Source organism: Rattus norvegicus, chromosome 3 (genome assembly GCF_036323735.1).
Source record: "Rattus norvegicus strain BN/NHsdMcwi chromosome 3, GRCr8, whole genome shotgun sequence".
In the NCBI taxonomy this organism is placed as follows: domain Eukaryota; kingdom Metazoa; phylum Chordata; class Mammalia; order Rodentia; family Muridae; genus Rattus; species Rattus norvegicus.
The window spans coordinates 48,136,677-48,154,901 of record NC_086021.1 but is presented as its reverse complement, the minus strand read 5'-3'; positions in this window follow the sequence as shown (position 1 = coordinate 48,154,901).

The window sequence follows — 18,225 nt, the reverse complement described above, 5'->3', positions numbered from 1 at the left end:
TTCTCGATGGCTTTCATTCAATCTCTGCTCCACTCTTTGTCCCTGCATTTTCTTTAGACAGGAGCGATTCTGAATTAATATTTTTGAGATGGGTGGGTGGCCCCATACCTTAACGGGGGGCCATGCCTATCCAGTGGATATGGTCTCTATAGGTTCTGTCTCACCTTTGTTGGGGTATTTTGTTTAATGTCCTCCCTGTTGGGTCCTGGGAACCTCTTGGGTCCCTGTCATCTGGGACTTTTTAGTGGCTACCCCTATTACCCCCTCCCCCCACTGCTACACACCTACTTTCAAATACCTGACCCTCTATACTTCTCTCCATCTTCTCCCATATCTGAACCAGCCTCCCCCCTTGCTCTCAGATTTCTCTGTCCCTCTACTTCCTGAGATTATTTTTCTCCCTTCTAAGTAGGGCTTCTTGGTAGGACACACTTTGGTGTGGTCTTCTTTCTTCTTGGTTTCATATGTTCTGTGAGTTGTATCATGGGTACTCCGAGCTTCTTTTTGGCTAATATCCACTTATTAGTGAATACATACAATATGTATTCTTTTGTGACTGGATTACCTCACTCAAGATGAGGTTTTCCAGTTCCATCCATTTCCCTGCGAATTTCATGAGGTCATTGTTTTTAATAGCTGTTCTCAGTATTCCATTGTGTAAATGTACCACATTTTCTGTGTCCATTCCTTTGTTGAGGGACACATGGAGTCTTTCCAGCTTCTGGCTATTATAAATAAGGCTGCTACGAACATAGTGGAGCATGTGTCCTTGTTGTATGTTGAAGCATCTTTTGGGTATATGCCCAAGAGTGGTATAGTTCAGTTGTCAGGTAGAACTATTTCCAATTTTCTGAGCAACTGCCAGATTGATTTCCAGAGTGGTTGTACCAGCTTGCAATGGAAACGTATTCCTCTTTCTCCACATATTTTCCAGCATCTGCTGTCACCAGGGTTGTTTTGATTTGTGCTTCCCTGATGATTAAGGATGTTGAACATTTCTTTAGGTGCTTCACGGCCAATAGATATTCCTCAGTTGAGAATTCTCTGTTTAGTTCTGTACCCCATTTTTAAATAGGGTTACTTGGTTCTCTGGAGTCTAACTTCTTGAGTTCTTTGTATATTTTAAATGATAGACCTCTATCTGATGTAGGGTTGGTAAAGATACTTTCCAAGTCTGTGGTTTGCAGTTTTGTCCTACTGACAGTGTCCTTCATCTTTCAGAAGCTTTTAAATTTTATGAGGTCCCATTTGTCAAATGTTGATCTTAAATTCTAAGACTTGGTGTTCTGATCAGGAAATTTTCCGCTGTACCAATGTGTTCTGGGTTCTTTCCCAATTTCTCTTCTACTAGATTCATCTTAACTGGTTTTATGTGGAAGTCCTTGATCCACTTGGACTTGACAGTTTTGTACAAGGAGATAAGAATAGATCAATTTGCATTCTTCTCAATGTTGACTATCAGTTGAACCAGCACCATTTTTGGAAATGTCTTTTTTTCCACTGTATTATTGTGGCTCCTTTGACAAATATCAAGTGACCATAGGTGTGTGGGTTCATTTCTGGGACTTCAATTCTATTCCATGGATCTATCTGCCTATCTCTGTACCAATACCAAGTAGTTTTTATCACTATTGCTTTATAATACAGCTTGAGCTCCGGGATGGTGGTTCGCCCAGAAGTTCTTTTATTATTGAGAATAGTTTTCACTATCCTGGGTTTTTTTCTTATTCTAAATTTTTTTAATTTCTTCAGTTTCTGTTGTTATGTCTTCATTTTCACTTCTAATTTTGTAGATTTGAATACTGTCTCTGTGCCCTCTAGTTAGTCTGGCTAAGGGTTTATCTATCTTGTTGATTTTCTTAAAGAATCAGCTCCTGGATTTGTTGATTCTTTGTATAGTTCTCTTTGTTTCTACTTGGTTAATTTCAGCCCTGAGTTTGATTATTTCCTGTCATCCACTCCTCTTGGGTGTGTTTTCTTCTTTTTGTTGTAAGGCTTTCATATGTGCTATTATAAACCGCAGTGTATGCTCTTCCCAATTTCTTTATGGAGACACTGCGAGCTCTAAGTTTTCCTCTTAGCACTGTTTTCATTGTTTCCCCCTAAATTTGGGTATGTTGTACTTTCATTTTCATTAAATCCTACAAAGTCTTTAATTATGTTTTTATTTCTTCCTGACCAAGTTATCATTGAGTAGAATGTTGTTTGGCTTCCACATGTATGTGGGCTTTCTGTTGTTTTTGTTTTTGTTGAAGTCCATGGTGATCTGATAGGATGCATGGGATTATTTCAATCTTTTTGTATTGGTTGAGGCTTTGTATTTTCTTTGACTGTTGTTTCAATGTCTTCTATGGGATCTTCCATGCCTGAGATTCTTTTTTCTATTTCTTGTATTCTGTTGGTTATGCTTGCACTTGTGATTCCTGATCTCTTTCCCAGGTTTTCCATCTTCAAGACTGTCTCCCTTTGCATTTTCTTTAATGTTTTTATTTCCATTTTTAGATCCTATATGGTTTTGTTCAGGTCCTGTATTTAAAAGATTTATTTGTTTATTTTTTCCAGCTTCTACGTGTTTACCTGTGTTTCTTTTGCTTATGTTGTTGTTCTTGGTTATCTCTATTGTTAACTGCCCCTGATGTCTCTGACTGGAGACTGGCCCTCCCATGAGCCTGGTTGTGTCAGAACTCCTGGGCATCTAGCTGTCTCTGTGATCCTATGATTCTGTGATCCTGTGATACTGATATCCTGGGTATGGCAGAGCTCATGGAAGTCTAGCTGCCTCTGAGATCCTGAAATCCTGGTGTTATCAAGCTCATGAGATCCTGGTGTGTCCAAACTCCTGGTTGTCAAGTTTTCTCTGGGTGCTGCAGGAACTGGTCTACAGCCAGAGTCCTGGGTCTGCTCCAGTCACAGGCACAAGCTGGAAGGAATGTGTGTCTCTGGCTGGCCAGGGTTTTCTGCTTCCCTGGTTTTTCTGGGGTTCTCAGTTTTGCCAGGTGTTGGGGTAGATGTTGTGGCCTCAACTGTAATCTTGGGTATGTCAGATCTTCAGTGATTCTGGTTGTGTCAGATTTCCTAGGAGTCAAGCTTCCTCTGGGTGTTGTAGGAGTGCACAAGAGCCAGAGCCCTGGAAAGACTTCAGGCAGAGGTATAAAACAGAAGCGTCCTGTGGTTCCTGTATCCCTGGAATCCCGAGGTACCAGTTACAGTGGGTGTTAGGGCAGATGTTGTAGTGTCACCTATGAGTCTGGGTAGGTCAGAGCACCTGAGAGTTGAGTTTCCCCTGGGTGTTTTAGGAGTGGGTGGGAAGCCAGCAAGCTATGAACAAATTTATATACAGGATATTAAATATTGAAGCAAATGACTGACAGCAAATGCTGTTGAGGTTATGAAGAAAGAGGGACCATCATTTATTGTTGGCAAGAATGAAAAATCATGTAGCCATTCTGGAAATTAATATGGAACATTCTCAAACACTAGTAGCAAATCTAGCATATGATCATTGTCATATGTGTAAAGGATTTGACACCCGACTCCACAGTCACATGCTCGAAATGTTTATTGTTGTCTATATACAATAACTAGGAAATTGAAACCACCTAAATGTCCTTTAAGTGATGAATGAATGATAAAAATGTTATTCATATGCACAACAGAATATTCTTCATCTATAACAAAAAAATGGGTGCACTAAGAAAATATGATAGTGAATGAGGTATTCCTGATCCAGAGAGACAAATGTCTTTTTTTCTCTCTTATCTGTGGCTTTTATCTCCAAGTCTTCATATATGGTATAGAGTGTGGTATAACCACAGAAACAGGGAAAGTGTAAATCAACCATGGGTAAGGAGTGACTTGAGAGAGATAGTGGTATTATGAAGTGGGAACATTTAATAATTGGGAAGAAACTCCAAATGAGGAAGAGAGAGAGGTCAATATAAAAGAAGGAGAGATGAGGGACAAGTAACACCAAAAGTGTGTTTGATAAAGCCTCTATTTTATATTTTATATTTGCTTAAATGATAGATAATACCCATAAATGCATCAACACACACACACACACACACACACACACACACACACACACACACACAAGAAAATTAAGCCATTTTAATTGTAAATGCTCCCAATAAAAGCCATAGAGTTACAAAAACCTGGTAGCAGTCACAAGAAACCTCCTTTTAAATAGTTAGGCAGGGTAATCCTAGTGATTCTTCAAACAATATAGGTCACTGCTGTAGTCCTTTGTTCCATCTCAGAGATTGAGGTAGGCCCTTCTTACTGAAGACACTGTACACTTAAGATATAGGACTCAGATGGTTTGGGCTCAATTTGACCTGAAAGACCCTTTCCTTTGGTCTGGCTCCCATGGTTCCATACTATACAAGGTCCAAGAGAGGGACATAATCAAACAGCCTACACTGCTACAACACTTGTGAACTATGCTAATAACCAATATGACCAGATATACATAATGGTAGCAACATACCCATAGATTGGTGACATAGACTATCCATAAATTGGTGACAACTATTAGCTAACTAATTGGACCTAATGTCCATTCAATAGGAAGGAGATCATGGTTGGTTCTGGAAACATAGTTGCCTTCCCAAATTTAGTGAGATTATGGAACTTAAAAAAGAACCTACCATTGCCAGCTGGTTTGATCAGCTTAATTCCTTATAGTATTCTAAATCATATTTGCATACCACAGATAAGTGTAGCCATTACTCCTCACCAAAGAATCCTCTTTTTATAGCAAATGAAATCATTACAGAAAACCACAACTGGCACACGTAGAGATCAACAGATTGTGGGAAGCCAATCTCCATTGAATATATCTACATCACAGATCTTGCATCTATGGCCCAGTGCCCATCTAAGAGGAGGGTGTAGAAAGACTGCAAGAGCTAGAATACTAGGAAGTCTGCTGTGAAACAGTTTCTCCTATACACATGCATGTGTGTGTATGTTTGTATGTATGTTTGTATGTATGTATGTATGTATGATCTATCTATCTATTTATCTATCATCTATCTATCTATCTATCTATCTATCTATCTATCTATCTATCTATCTATCTATCTATCTATCCATACATCTATCTATAATTCGTACAACTCCTCCCTTGGCCTTCCTATTCATCTTCCTCTCTGCTGGATAGTTTTATGTTAACTTGACACAAGCTAGGGTCATCTGGGAGGAAGGAATCTCAATTAAGAAAATGTCTCCATAAGATTGGGAGGTAGACAAGGTTTTAGAGTATTTTCTTAACTCATGTTTGATAGGAGAAAGTCAAGCCATTGTAGATGGTGCCATACCTGGACTGGTAGTCATGGATTTTATAAGAAAGCAGGTTAAACAGGACATGAGGAGCAAGCCAAAAAACAGCACCACTCCATGGCATCTGTCTCAGCTCCTGCCTCCAGGTTCCAGCCCTGGTTGTGTTCCTGTCCTGAGTTCCTTCAGTGATTGACCAAGATGCAAAAGTATAAGTCAAATAAATCCTTACCTCTCCAACTTGCTTCTGGTCATGGTGTTTCATCATAGAGAAGACACCCTCCCACCTTGATGTTCTTTTCACTTATTTATTAATTTATTAATCTTATTATTATTATTGTTATTGTTGTTCTTGTTATTAAAAGTCTGCTGAATCCATTAATACTAACCACATGTAAATGTGTAAGGGCACCAAATAAAGTATGGACAATTTACTGCTTGCTATGTCCCTGAAGGAAAATGAGTATCTCTTTTCAGTAGCAATCAGCAGCTAACAGCTCTTTACAAGGGTTGAGGCTTTAAGAACTCCTCATCAACCCATGTTAATTTTGGTGAGCTTGATATTGTTGCAGTAATCACAGCTGCTGCGAGTTTGTGTGAATATCAGATATGTTATATCCAGAAGACAGAATTTTACAGCTCTCCTCCCTATCCCTTATCTCTTGCATTCTTTGTGCCAACTCTTCTGAGAAATTTCTAGAGCCTTGCTAAGAGGAGATTGATAGAGATATCCTCTAGGGTTGAACACTCACACCCACTTATTCTCACCAGTTTGAACAGTTATTATCGCTGCATTAACCACTATTCCCTAAAAAAGAAACTACTACTTCCTCTCCTCAGGTGAGAGAGTCACAGATCTATTGACATGATCGTAAAAATTAAGAAGAGGGTTGCTGACATGTCTTAATAGATAAAGGTACTTGCTGCTTTTGTAGGGGACCTGGATTCAGCTTACAACATCCACATATTGGCTTATAGTCATTCATAATTGCCATTCCAGTATCCGTATCCAGCACACTCCTGAGCTCTCCACACTCTCCACAGGTTTCAAGTACATTGATGGTGTACATACATACATGTAGAGAAAATACTTATACACATAAAACAAAACAAAATAAATCTTTTTGTGATGGTGACAACATTTAGTAGACAATGAAAGTCAAATATCCATTCAGGACTATGATCTCAGTAATGAAATTTTGAGCAGGTTTCAGTACCATACATAAAACTCTTTATTTTGGTCAGGTTCAAATCCAATGGGGAGTATTTAGCTACCCCAGTAACTACCATGCCATTATTGCACCAGTGGGTATGTCTTGCCCCATAACATGGGGAGGCACAGCACAAAATAAGACCACTGATATCTTTCCATGCAGCCTACATAGCAGTTTCCAGCACCATGAAAGCTAGTTATTAGGGAGCATTGCAAAATGAAGAAATCAAAAAGAGTGAGGCTACTAAGAAATCACCTGTGAATAATACAAAGGAGCCTAAAGAGAAAATCCATTTCAAAATGTAAAATCTTTAACAGAAAATATTTGAGCAATTACTAATATATAAGTAAGAAAATCAATATTGGTTAATAGCCAGGATGGACAACTACATTTTGTCCCATCTTAGAAACTAAGGGAAAAACAGTTTTTGATTTACTCAACTGAAATTTTTTTGTGAAGTTATAAGTCCTGTTCATTGAAATGACAGTACTAAAGGATCAGTGTATTTTAAATGACTTCACTGGAATTTCATTTGAAAGAGGAGCTTTAAACCTTGCAAATTTGTATCATTCCGGCAGTCAAAATGTGGGAAGAAAAACCAGTCTGAGATTTTCTTCAATCTGTCGTTTAGGCACTAGCTAAACTTACCCATAAAACATAGACAGTTTTCAGAACTCTTGTCAAGTAACTCAAATACAGTACTATTAGTAAGGTTAGGCCACACAGTCTAAGAACACCAGTCATCACCACAAGCTGGAAAGGAACTAAACAGACATTGGCAATATATTGCACTTAATTGTGCTTGAATCACAAATTGCATTACAGTCTTTGTGAGTCTGGTACTTGAAGCTCACAGACCCCAGCAGCAGTCCTTGGGATAATTAATGATGACACTTTTCCTATAGCTTGATGCTAATGCTGTCTATTGCCTGTGATGTCTCATTAAGATAAATGTCTTAGCCAATTGCAAATCAAAGTGTTTTCCATCAGAAGCAGCCTGTGACAATGCAATGGAGACAAAGCTCAACATGACTTTATGAATGGTAAAAATTCCCTCCCCAGAACATAACAGCAGATGTCATTGTTAGTATTGATTTCTCTCCATACAAGAGGAACAATGTCAACAATATTGATTCTTTCGGTCACATCCATTGTGGATAAAACAGTATCTATTTCCTGCCAAAACTGAATGTGATACAACATCATGGTTTAGATTTTAAGTTTACTTTGGCCCTTCAGACATTGCTTTTAAACAGTAGTGGTGGTGGGGAAATGTTGATGATTTGTACCAAGTGCAATTGGTGAGGGTAACACGCAATTTCACTTAGGACTGAAGTAAATTGAAATTTAGGGGAACTACCATATAAAGTAATAGCGTTGGATGGAATGCCTGCCGTTATTCCTCCCCATATACAAGAGAAATAAGGTTAGTTCAAACGAATTAAATAGATTGAACCGTGTCTGAAAACAAAAATAAGTAATAAAACAAAAGTTTTATATTTACAATACACATGAGTTAGATTGTAGTAACTACGGCTGTTATAGCACAGAAGGGAGACTCTTGTGGCACTGTCATAATATATCAATGTGACCTTGTTTATTTCAAATTTTAATTTGTCACTGAGGAACTTAACTTGAAAAAGAAACTTTACATGTGGTAAACTTATTTTCCCCCAGGAGTGCAGGCCCTTTTCTATAGATGGTAGCAACTTTTCTAAAAGTATACAATGATTTGTATTAACTCAAATAGGGAATCTTCCAGCAAATTGCAAATGGGCTTTGAAGGATACATGACCCATCTTTGTAGGAAAAGTCTTTCTTTTCTGACTTCAATTCTGATACTTTTCTGACATTTTCTTATGCCCTATAGCTTAACAATCTTCAGACATCCTGCCTTCCACTCCTCACAGGGACCTCTGGGGCTCACCTGGAAGGCATTAACTTCAGACATCACTCTGCATGGGTGGTCTTGTCAGGAATCATTTTACAGCATGTGTAGTGTCTTTGTTCTGGATTTGGCCTAAAGTTCTTACCATTGGAAACTCATCCTCCTTGGTTGAAGTAGATCTGTGCTTCTGTCCAATCTAATACTACCAGAAATGATTCTGTTTCCATGGTTACCTGTTTTGTTTTATTTTATTATCATTAATTTTTCTTGGGGGGTGGGTGGCTTTGATTTGAAACTTCTTACCTCCATTTTCTGAGTGCTGGAAATCTAGACATGCACCATTAAGCCCAGCATGATTAAATTTATAGATGTGTGTTTCTAGGACGTCAGAAATATCATCTTCCCCCCCCCCCAGATCTATGTGTGTGAGACGGTGTATGCTAAATATATATTTTTAACTGAATTGATTGCTGAAGTCAACCATTTCTTTAGAACATTAATTCTTCCTCCCTATATCTGGTCATGCGAAGAACTTCCTTATCATTTTTAACATTGCTTTGTTATATTTAACATTATACACATGCTTTCATCAGGCTCCTGTAGGTTGCAGGAACTAACAAAGATTAAAGGAAGACATTTATCATCACAAGGTTTCCTTAAAATACGTCTCCAAATGCAAACCTACAGATCAGTGCAGCTCTCAGGCCCTCTCAGGAAAATGCTAAGCACAGAGGCTGTTACCTGGTCAAAGTGCAGATAGCCAGCATCCTTGGAGTCATCAGCTCTAACTAGGGACATGCATATCCCATCTTCTTTCCCCAAAGCTCAGGGGAATTGAGGAGGATGAAGTACAAGAATTGGGGCACTTAGAGATGCTATAAGGTAGTATCTTCTGGTCATGGCAAGGCTGATGTACTGATGAACTCAAAGCAGCAAGCAACTCTGGAAAGCATATGTACAGCTTTGTTCACATAGCCGAACTCTGCTGATCATTCATTGAAATTAGTATACTACTTTCAAAAGGTCTGTCTGAACACACATGCAAGATTTATCATTTTCTTCATCCATTATTATTTACTTGTTTTAGTTTCATTGTAGTAAACTTTTTTTTTACTAGAAATTTCAGCACTTTCCTAGGTTTTTCACTGTTTAGATATACTGGAAATTATTCTCCCATGAGGAGTCAAAACTGGGAAATACCATGGTTTACAATGGACAAAGTGCCTAACTGGATCGCATACTTTTGCTCAATCTACTTCCTACTATCCTGAAAATTTTCCTGCCCATTTCTTTAATAAAAAAGAGATCCACAGTGATATTTTATTTTCACTTATTTATTTCTGTAGCTTTACATTAGCTTCTGCAGACATACTCTTATTTCACTTAAAAAACTATACATTAAGTGGCTAGAAATTAAACCCATATTTAGCACATGTGATTTCCAGCATTCAACACTTAGCACCAAGAAAGAAAATAAAACGCATATTTATTTTTATTTTAAAGTGTCAAGTAAATAACAGGCCATTGAAAGAATTGTGAGTCCATTGTTCATGATGTCTCATAGCACAATCAACCTTTATACTATGCCAAGAAATTATACATTTACTGAAATATGAAATTTAGGTGGAGAAAATAAACACAGAACTGCAATATACAATCCTGCCTTTTTGGCAAGTGCCTTTGTTACATGTATAATTGCTCTGGTGAAAGACGTGACCAAAGCAAGTTGGGGATGAGAAGGTTAATTGGCTAACACTTTAATTTACAGTTTGTCACCAAGGAAGCTGGGACAGGAACTCAAACAGGGCAGGAACCCAGAGGCAGGAACTGATGCAGAGGCCATGGAGGGGTTCTGCATACTGTTGTAGTTGGTCTGGTAACTGAAACCCCAGCTATCACTATTCTCCCAAGTAACTATCTGTATCCCTTTTTATTTAACCAATCGTTTTAAATTGGGGAGCAAGGTTTACACAACAGAGGCTGATAGTAGTGATCACATCTTGGGATTTAGAATTTAGCATTTGTATACACAGCACCAGACCAGCCTCCAAGAGTACTAGCTTGCTCAGCCTGTTTTCTTGGAGAACTCAGGACCACTAGACAAGAGATGATATTACCCACAGTGAGCTTGGTCCTCCCCCATCAATCACTGCGAAAATGCCTTACAGGCCAACCTACAGACAAATCTTGTGGAGGAATTGTTTTGAAGTTCCCTCCTCTTAGATGGCTTTAGCTTGAGTCAAGTTGACTTAGAATTATTCAGTCCTGCAAGGTTAGCTCCCTCCCTCTGTTGGTCTTTCCTTGAATGTGAAGGCAGGAGACTTTGGTAGACCTACTTCTTTTCTTTATAAGAGTTCAAATGGATGAAGCTACATGAAGGTGTTATTTTACTGAAATGTATGTACTTGTTAAAAAAAAAGATAAAAAGCAAAAGCTCATTTTTAGTAAAAAAAAATGAGATTTGTGGAGACAAAACTTAGGACTGGGGCATTAGTAAGTTTCTTATGTCCAGAGGGAAGCAGAGCTAACGTTTGTCAGGCACAAATTGTTCTAGGTCAACCCTGTTAAGGAAGCCACACTTATAAGCCTAGGCTGGTTAGCTTAGAAAGAAACCATAAATATTTGAAATAGAAAAAAAATCATCTTAAGTGAGGGAACTGGGACCCAAAATGACAAATATAGTCTATATTTGCTTCTATGATGTCATTAGGTTTTAGCCTTTGATAGGCATGCTACAATCCATACATCAACAGAAGTTAGGTATATAATACCAGTTTAAGGAGGAGGGAAACATTTCCGAAGACCTGGGAAATAGAATATTTAACTGTGGATAGACCACAGGGTTGGAGAATTGGAATGAAAGGGTTAAAGGAAGAGGGAGAGGGAAGAGGCGGGTTAGTGGGGGAATGCAGAGGACAACTAACACCAAGGGCCATTAGAGGGGGTCATATGAAAACAAACTATATAGAGAAAGCTGTTGTTGTAAAATTATAAAAATAAAAATGCTGTCTTTTATCCCACTCTAGGTCCAGCACCGCAGTACCCCAAGATATCTTCCTGATATCTTAAACTCAGCCAGCAAAGCCTCTCACCCGCTTTGCTCCATCCCATATCACACTACTGAAGGCCTCTGAGCCTGCGAGCAATCTCTCTACCTATCTAGTTCCCAAGGCAGGTTTCCATGCCAGAAACACACATCCCCAACTCAGCAGCTGCCAGCTGCCTCACATTCCCTTACACATAAATCTACACATGAAAGAACACACAACACAAAAACCTATGATCCAATTGATAAGATATCATTGCCCATCTAAACATATGCATCAATCCCTTAAGAACATTCATAACAACCTGTAAATACACAGAGTGGAATCTTAATGTCAGCCTCTATGTTCTCTCCTTGGCTTCTCTGCAGTCCCTCCTGTCTCTTCCGTTCTCATCTCCTCCTCTTCCTTCAAATTTTTCTCCCGCCCATCCTTCCTTCTCCTCCAATGACAGGCCTCCTTCTATCCTGTATCTGCCCTCACCTGTATTTTACAAATTAAATGGAGACAAGGTTCTGGTGAAGTCACCTGAATCCTGAGTAGTGACTAGGCAGCTGCCCTTGGGAGCAGTGGAATTAGCATTAAAATACAGATAACTTCAGGGCAGACCACAACAGATGGCTTCTCAAAATTTACACATCTATGAAAGAAATCTAAATGGGATCACAAATAATGAGATAGACAAAGCCCTAACAAGACATCTCTGGCCACCAAGTGAAACCATCAGTGCCAGGGTTGGTTTATTTCTAATCAAGTTGTTGGCCAAAAAGCCTCATGGAACCCCCAAACAATTCAAGCAATTACCAAAGGTATTGGTTGCCGTCCACAAACACATGCTTACTGAGGACATTTACCTATCTCATCAAACGCAGAAAAGTTGTGCTGGTGCTTCCCTACTGTCCTTACCCCTACTGACTAGTGTTCATCTGAAATGTACTGTGCACATTACCAGAGGAGAAAGGTAAGTATCAACCTAGGTACACAACCTGTGAACTGCAACTGTTACATTCTTGAAAGATGCACTGGGCTAATACTGGCACTTAAGTTGTGGGAGCAACCCATCACTGTAAAAACAGATTAAGGGCTATTTGCATAAGAAGATACACATGCACGTCACTGATGAATAGCCAAGAATTGGAGTCTCAATAGGCTGGGAATCTAGGGAAAACAAAATACTATTGTTCTGCTAGAGTAACACAGGAATAAAATGGTTCCTAACCACCTTCTGCTATACTCATAAACCAGAGCCTCACTTAGACATCACTGACAATTTGGGAGATTTTTTTTTTAATCTCATAATACTTTATACTTTATTTTCCCTTTATTGGTCTTTTGCTTATATATTATGGTTTCTGATTTTGTGTTTTTATATGCTTTGTATGGGTAAATGTGTGTTTTTCTCCTTGTGTATGTTCTCTAATGCTTTTTTTTCTTTTACTGTTTGTTTTGCTTAGTCTGGTTTTTATTTGCCTGCTTGTTTTCTAAAAAGAGAGATAAAGAATGTGTGGAGTTGAATGGTAGAGAAGTGTTAGAAGAATCTGGGAGCAGTTGGTGGAAGGAAAATAATCATTAGAATATATTGTCTGAAAAATTTTTTCAATAACCTCCTCCCCCAATAACCATTAGTTTTCTAGCATTTTGTAATCAATGAAATTTTGGTTGACTCTTTTTTAGAAGTTTTGATTTGTTCACAATACTATGAAGTAGAACATAGGGCAGAAACTGACTTTACTGTTTTGTTTTGTTTTTGATACTCTTACTCTGTAGACTTGAATAGCTAAAGCCTCACCCAATCATTGTGTCTCAGTCTCCTGAGTGCTGGCATTCTAATTGTGATCCACCTACATGCCTTCTAGTTCACTTTTGTGCCAAGTAGTAAGATGTGAGCTATTTTTTCTACTGCTCATCTGCTCACTTCCAGTCACTTTTATGTTCACAGCCACAGTTGTAGAGGGATTAATGGAAGGCTGGGGACAGGGACAGCAAGCCGATCAGCTCCATGGAGCTAATAGCTATACAGAAAGAATCAGAAGATTAAAAACCACTAGTGTTTATTATATACTCCGCGGCTACTATGAAGTGTGCATTCATTTCTGTTAACTCTGCAACAGCACTTTGAACCACACATGAAACTGGTCATGGTGCTGCACACCTGTAATTCCACATCTCCTGAGGCAGGAGAATCCAAGGAAGTCAGCTTGGACTTCATAGCAAGACTCTGTTTCAAAAAACTAACTGTAGGGAACCGTATTGGATTTGGGCCTGGCCGCTTTGTGACTGTATGGCCACAGTTAAGATTACTGCCATAAGTCTTGAGATTGTTGGACAAAAAGCCTCTCCCATGAATTTAGGGCACAGGAAGAAAAGACTAAGTATCTCCTGAGTAAACACCCGGTGTCTCCACTGCATGACCTCTGCTGAGCCCGGCTGATGCTTGTGGAACTGACACACCTGGGCCACACCTGGGTGGTAGTCAATTTACTTCTGCCTTTTGCTTTCTCAGTCTTTGTCCTTGAGATTTAGGCTGGTCTTCTGGGATTTCTCCCTAATTAATTCAGGTCTCATAGTTGGTCTTTTGTTACTGAAGTCACGAGCCAGGGTTTCCCACTATGCTTCCCAGATATTTTCTACCTGGAGAACTTGGGTATATAAGTGGTGAATAAAGCTACAGGAGTCTCTTCCACTCTTCCTCTCTCTCTCTCTCTCTCTCTCCTGACTTGACACGATACACGATAACCTGTGTGTGTGTGTGTGTGTGTGTGTGTGTGTGTGTGTGTGTGTGTGTGTGTGTGTGTGTTTCTTTAATCCCACAGGCTTTTGCCCGATTCTCGGTACCGAGTCGGTGCAGGTGCCGACACCTAACAAAATTAATGCATAAGCCAACCAAGCATATCAAGAGGCACACAGTTCAGTAAAGGGCTAGGGTGAGAACTTCAAACTAGCATGGCTTGGCATCATTACTTTTATTTTGATTGAAATATGTTTAAATTCGTCATCAAGCACTCTTGAAAATCATTACATTTGTTCATGAAGATTGTTTGTAGAGCTTGTCCACAAGAACAGTAAGTACTGTTCCCACCAAAAAAATTCAAGTAATTATCTATAAATATTAGAAATTAGTTTTATACAGTTTTCAACTTTTAAGAATAAAAAGGATTTTGCATCTATCCTCCTCTCTAAGGGTTTCTTTGAAACCTTCTTGGAATAATAACCACTAACACATGTAATTAAGGCAAATTATTCCTGTGCTCACGGAACTTTGCTAGGAAGTTGTCGAATTACCCTGAGTACAGGAAGTGATCCTTGAGAACTGGATGCCCCGTTTCTTCACTTTCAATTTTCACAACTTATTTTAACCAAAAAGTTTCAGACCAGACCTTCTTGTGTACTTTGACCAGTATAGAGGAAAAGAGAGTCCTTCACTCTTTCATAATTGGAACTCTAGTGCCAAATGTAATTTATGTATTTGTGATAAAAATATAATGAAGGCTAGAGAGTGTACCAGAAAGACTTTAGTATCTCCAGCCCTGCCTGTTGAGGACACCTGAGCTACTGTGATATAGAACTGGAAGGATGATTTTGGCGTCTTTACAACTGACATCAACTGCTGTGATCAAATGGATTTAGTAGTGATCTGTACCGATTATTAGGGTAGCTTTATAGGCAAAATCTTCTAAGTTTCTGTGATTTGTGGTACACAACCATAAATCCACCTATTTATTTTCACTTTCATGGCATTTTATCTTGGAGAAATATGCACTTATTTCCTTCACAATAAAAGCGAGTTTAACCCATTCATAAGTAAATTTGCAATAAAAACACTTGTTGCTTAAAGATATAAATTACCCATTATCAGACAATAACATGGATACTCTCAAGCATTTTCCAGGGTTATGAGGTTGAGTCATGATGAATAAAGGAATTCATAAATATCCCTGCATAAAATATGAAGTGTGGTGTTCATGTTGGGAAGTTTATCATGAAGGGGTTTGTTTTTACTTAATTCTCCAACACAACATCAAACCTAGGGTTCATAAGACCATGGGTCCCATGGCCTCATTTGTGTTAACAGAACAAAGCATCACCAAACTGTTTGGATTTGAGCTACAATATACATTTTCATTACTCTGTCCATTGCTTTGTTGTAGTCTCGCGTGAACCTGGGTCTGGTCTGCCAAGGGAAAAATCCTTTGAAGAAGTTACCTAACACATTTCTGTGAGGATATCAAAGAAGTATATCCTGAAACACATGATTATCAAAGGATATTTAATTTCTTTTCTTTGCTAGCTGTTGCTACATTTTTATAGATTATAGTGATTTGAAAGGATTTCTAAAATTTGTATAGTTTTTTAATTTGAATAAATATATTATGATTTGAAGTTATAATATAATTACATTTCCTCCTTCCATTATCTCTCTCCAGACCTTCCCATATATCCCTCCAGGCTCTCTTTCAAATTAATGACCTCTTTTTTTCAATGCTTGTTATTGTATGCATAGATGTCTATATTTTTTTTTCTAAATATAACCTGTTCATTTTGTGTAAGGTTGCTTTTATGTATGCTTTCAGGGGTGATCATTAGACACTAGATAACCAATTGGTGAGCTTTTTCCTAGAGGAGGCCATCTCTCCTTCCTCTAGCTTTCCCCAGTACATTGTGATGCCTCATGGGCTTTTTCCCTTCCACACTTTGGTTGACTTGATTTGTGTAGTCATGTTGATGAGACTTTTTGCATGTTTCTTCTGACAATACTAGTAGAATGAATCTCACTGCAAATCCTTGACCCTCTGGCTCTTACTTTAAAAAAAAAATATTTCCTAAATAGGAGATCTAAATACTGGGGCTATTTCAAATATTGCCAAATATTGAAATGAATACATATATTGATGCTCCTGTCAACAACCCAAGGACTTTGTACTAAAATATAAGTTATTTATGAATATATTGTCTATATGCGTGAGTGTGTATGTGTGTGTGTGTGTGTGTAAGCGTATGCGAGTACATATGAGTGCATGTTTGTATGCTCAATCTAAGTAACTGTACTGACATGACACTATGCCCTAATTCCTAAAATCATATTTTTAAAGAAAATGAAATGATCCCTACAAGTAAAATAGTTTACAATTTCATGTTTGAGCTTTTCTCATTGATTGTGTTTGCTAAAAGAATTCTAAAGCAATCTCCAAGGTATCCTTTTTTTATTTTTTTTAATTGAAATTTCATGGGAACAGTTGAACTGAGTTGCATTGGGATTTCTGAGTGTTTGGGAAGGGCCTTTTTGCTGCACTGACATTTTCTGCCTCTTTTGTTCTAAGTACTGAGGGCAAAAGTGCATTAACTTGTAATGAAAAGAGTAAGCAAGAAGAATGTGGACTACACAAACATCTCTTTCTACAAACATTCTTAGGATTCTCTTAATTCTTTTAATGCTTGAGTGTACATTTCTCCTTTGATCACAAGATCATAAATACTTTCAGACAAAAGACATTGCAATTTTGTTTGCATGACAGAAATCTACAAAGGAAGCAACAAGAATCAGTTGTGATTTAAACTGATTAAACACCCAGGTATCATAAAAGCCAAAAAGGGGAAGTCTTTATCTGTGTCATTTTACGTGTATATCTTGGGCAAATAGCTCTCATTTGAAATGGTTTCAAATATGGGTTTGAACTGATCAATGAATATTTAGTGGCAGGTTTCTGTGTTCTCAGTGGAGTGTAGGATGAATTATAACAGAGCAGAACAAAGCTTTGAAATCCGTGTTCATCCTACTTCCCCAGGCAGCATTTCTCCTCATATTTAGTCCCGCCTCCCCAAAACTGACTTTTGCTGCAAAGGTGATGTCTTTCTAAACATTATTTCAAATAATAATTTAACACTGTGCCATTTTGTTTGTGAATAGAAAGTAAAATATTTAGTACTTTTGAAAAGCATGTGTGTCTTTAAATATATTAAGGTCTGTATGTAAACTCTGATGTTCTATAGTATAATTGAAGGCTTTAATATTGTTGCTAAGTAACAATATTAAAATCTCAGGAAAAGTTGGTCATGAATGTAATATACAATTGTTTAAAAGAAGAGATGAGGGGCTGGAGAGATGGCTCAGTGGTTAAGAGCACTGACTGCTCTTCCAGAGGTCCTGAGTTCAATTCCCAGCAACCACATGGTGGCTCATGACCACCTGTAATGGGATCTGATGCCCTCTTCTGGTGCGTCTGAAGACAGCAACACTATACCACACATAAAATAAATCTTAAAAAAAAAAAAAAAGAAGACGAAGAGATGAGTTATCACTCTCTTGCCAAGTATATCTGATATCAATTGGTTCAAATCGTCCCTTGCCTTAGCCATGTGAATCACTGGCATCACCAGCATCTGCTATGTCATTGGGTTGTACAATATATAACTTGATTCTAATTATTTATCAAGTGGTCATTTATAATGCTATTATGATGTGTTGTTGTAAAAATATAAAAATAAAAAAGTATGGATGTCTTTTTCCCCCGCTAGGTCCGCACAGCGGTGCCCCAAGATCTTGGCCAAAACACATGCCAACTCTGCAGTGGCCCAGACCAGTCGCCCCAGACCAGTCGCCCCACACTCCATTACATTACTTAAATCTACACATTAAAGAACACACAACACAATAATCTTTGACCCAATTGGTAAGATATAATTGCCCACTTAAACATACAAAGCCCGGTACTATCTGTCCCTTGAGAACATTAATAACAACCTGTAAATACACAGAGCAGAATCTTAACATCACCTGCCATGGCTTCTCCCCTCTCTCCGT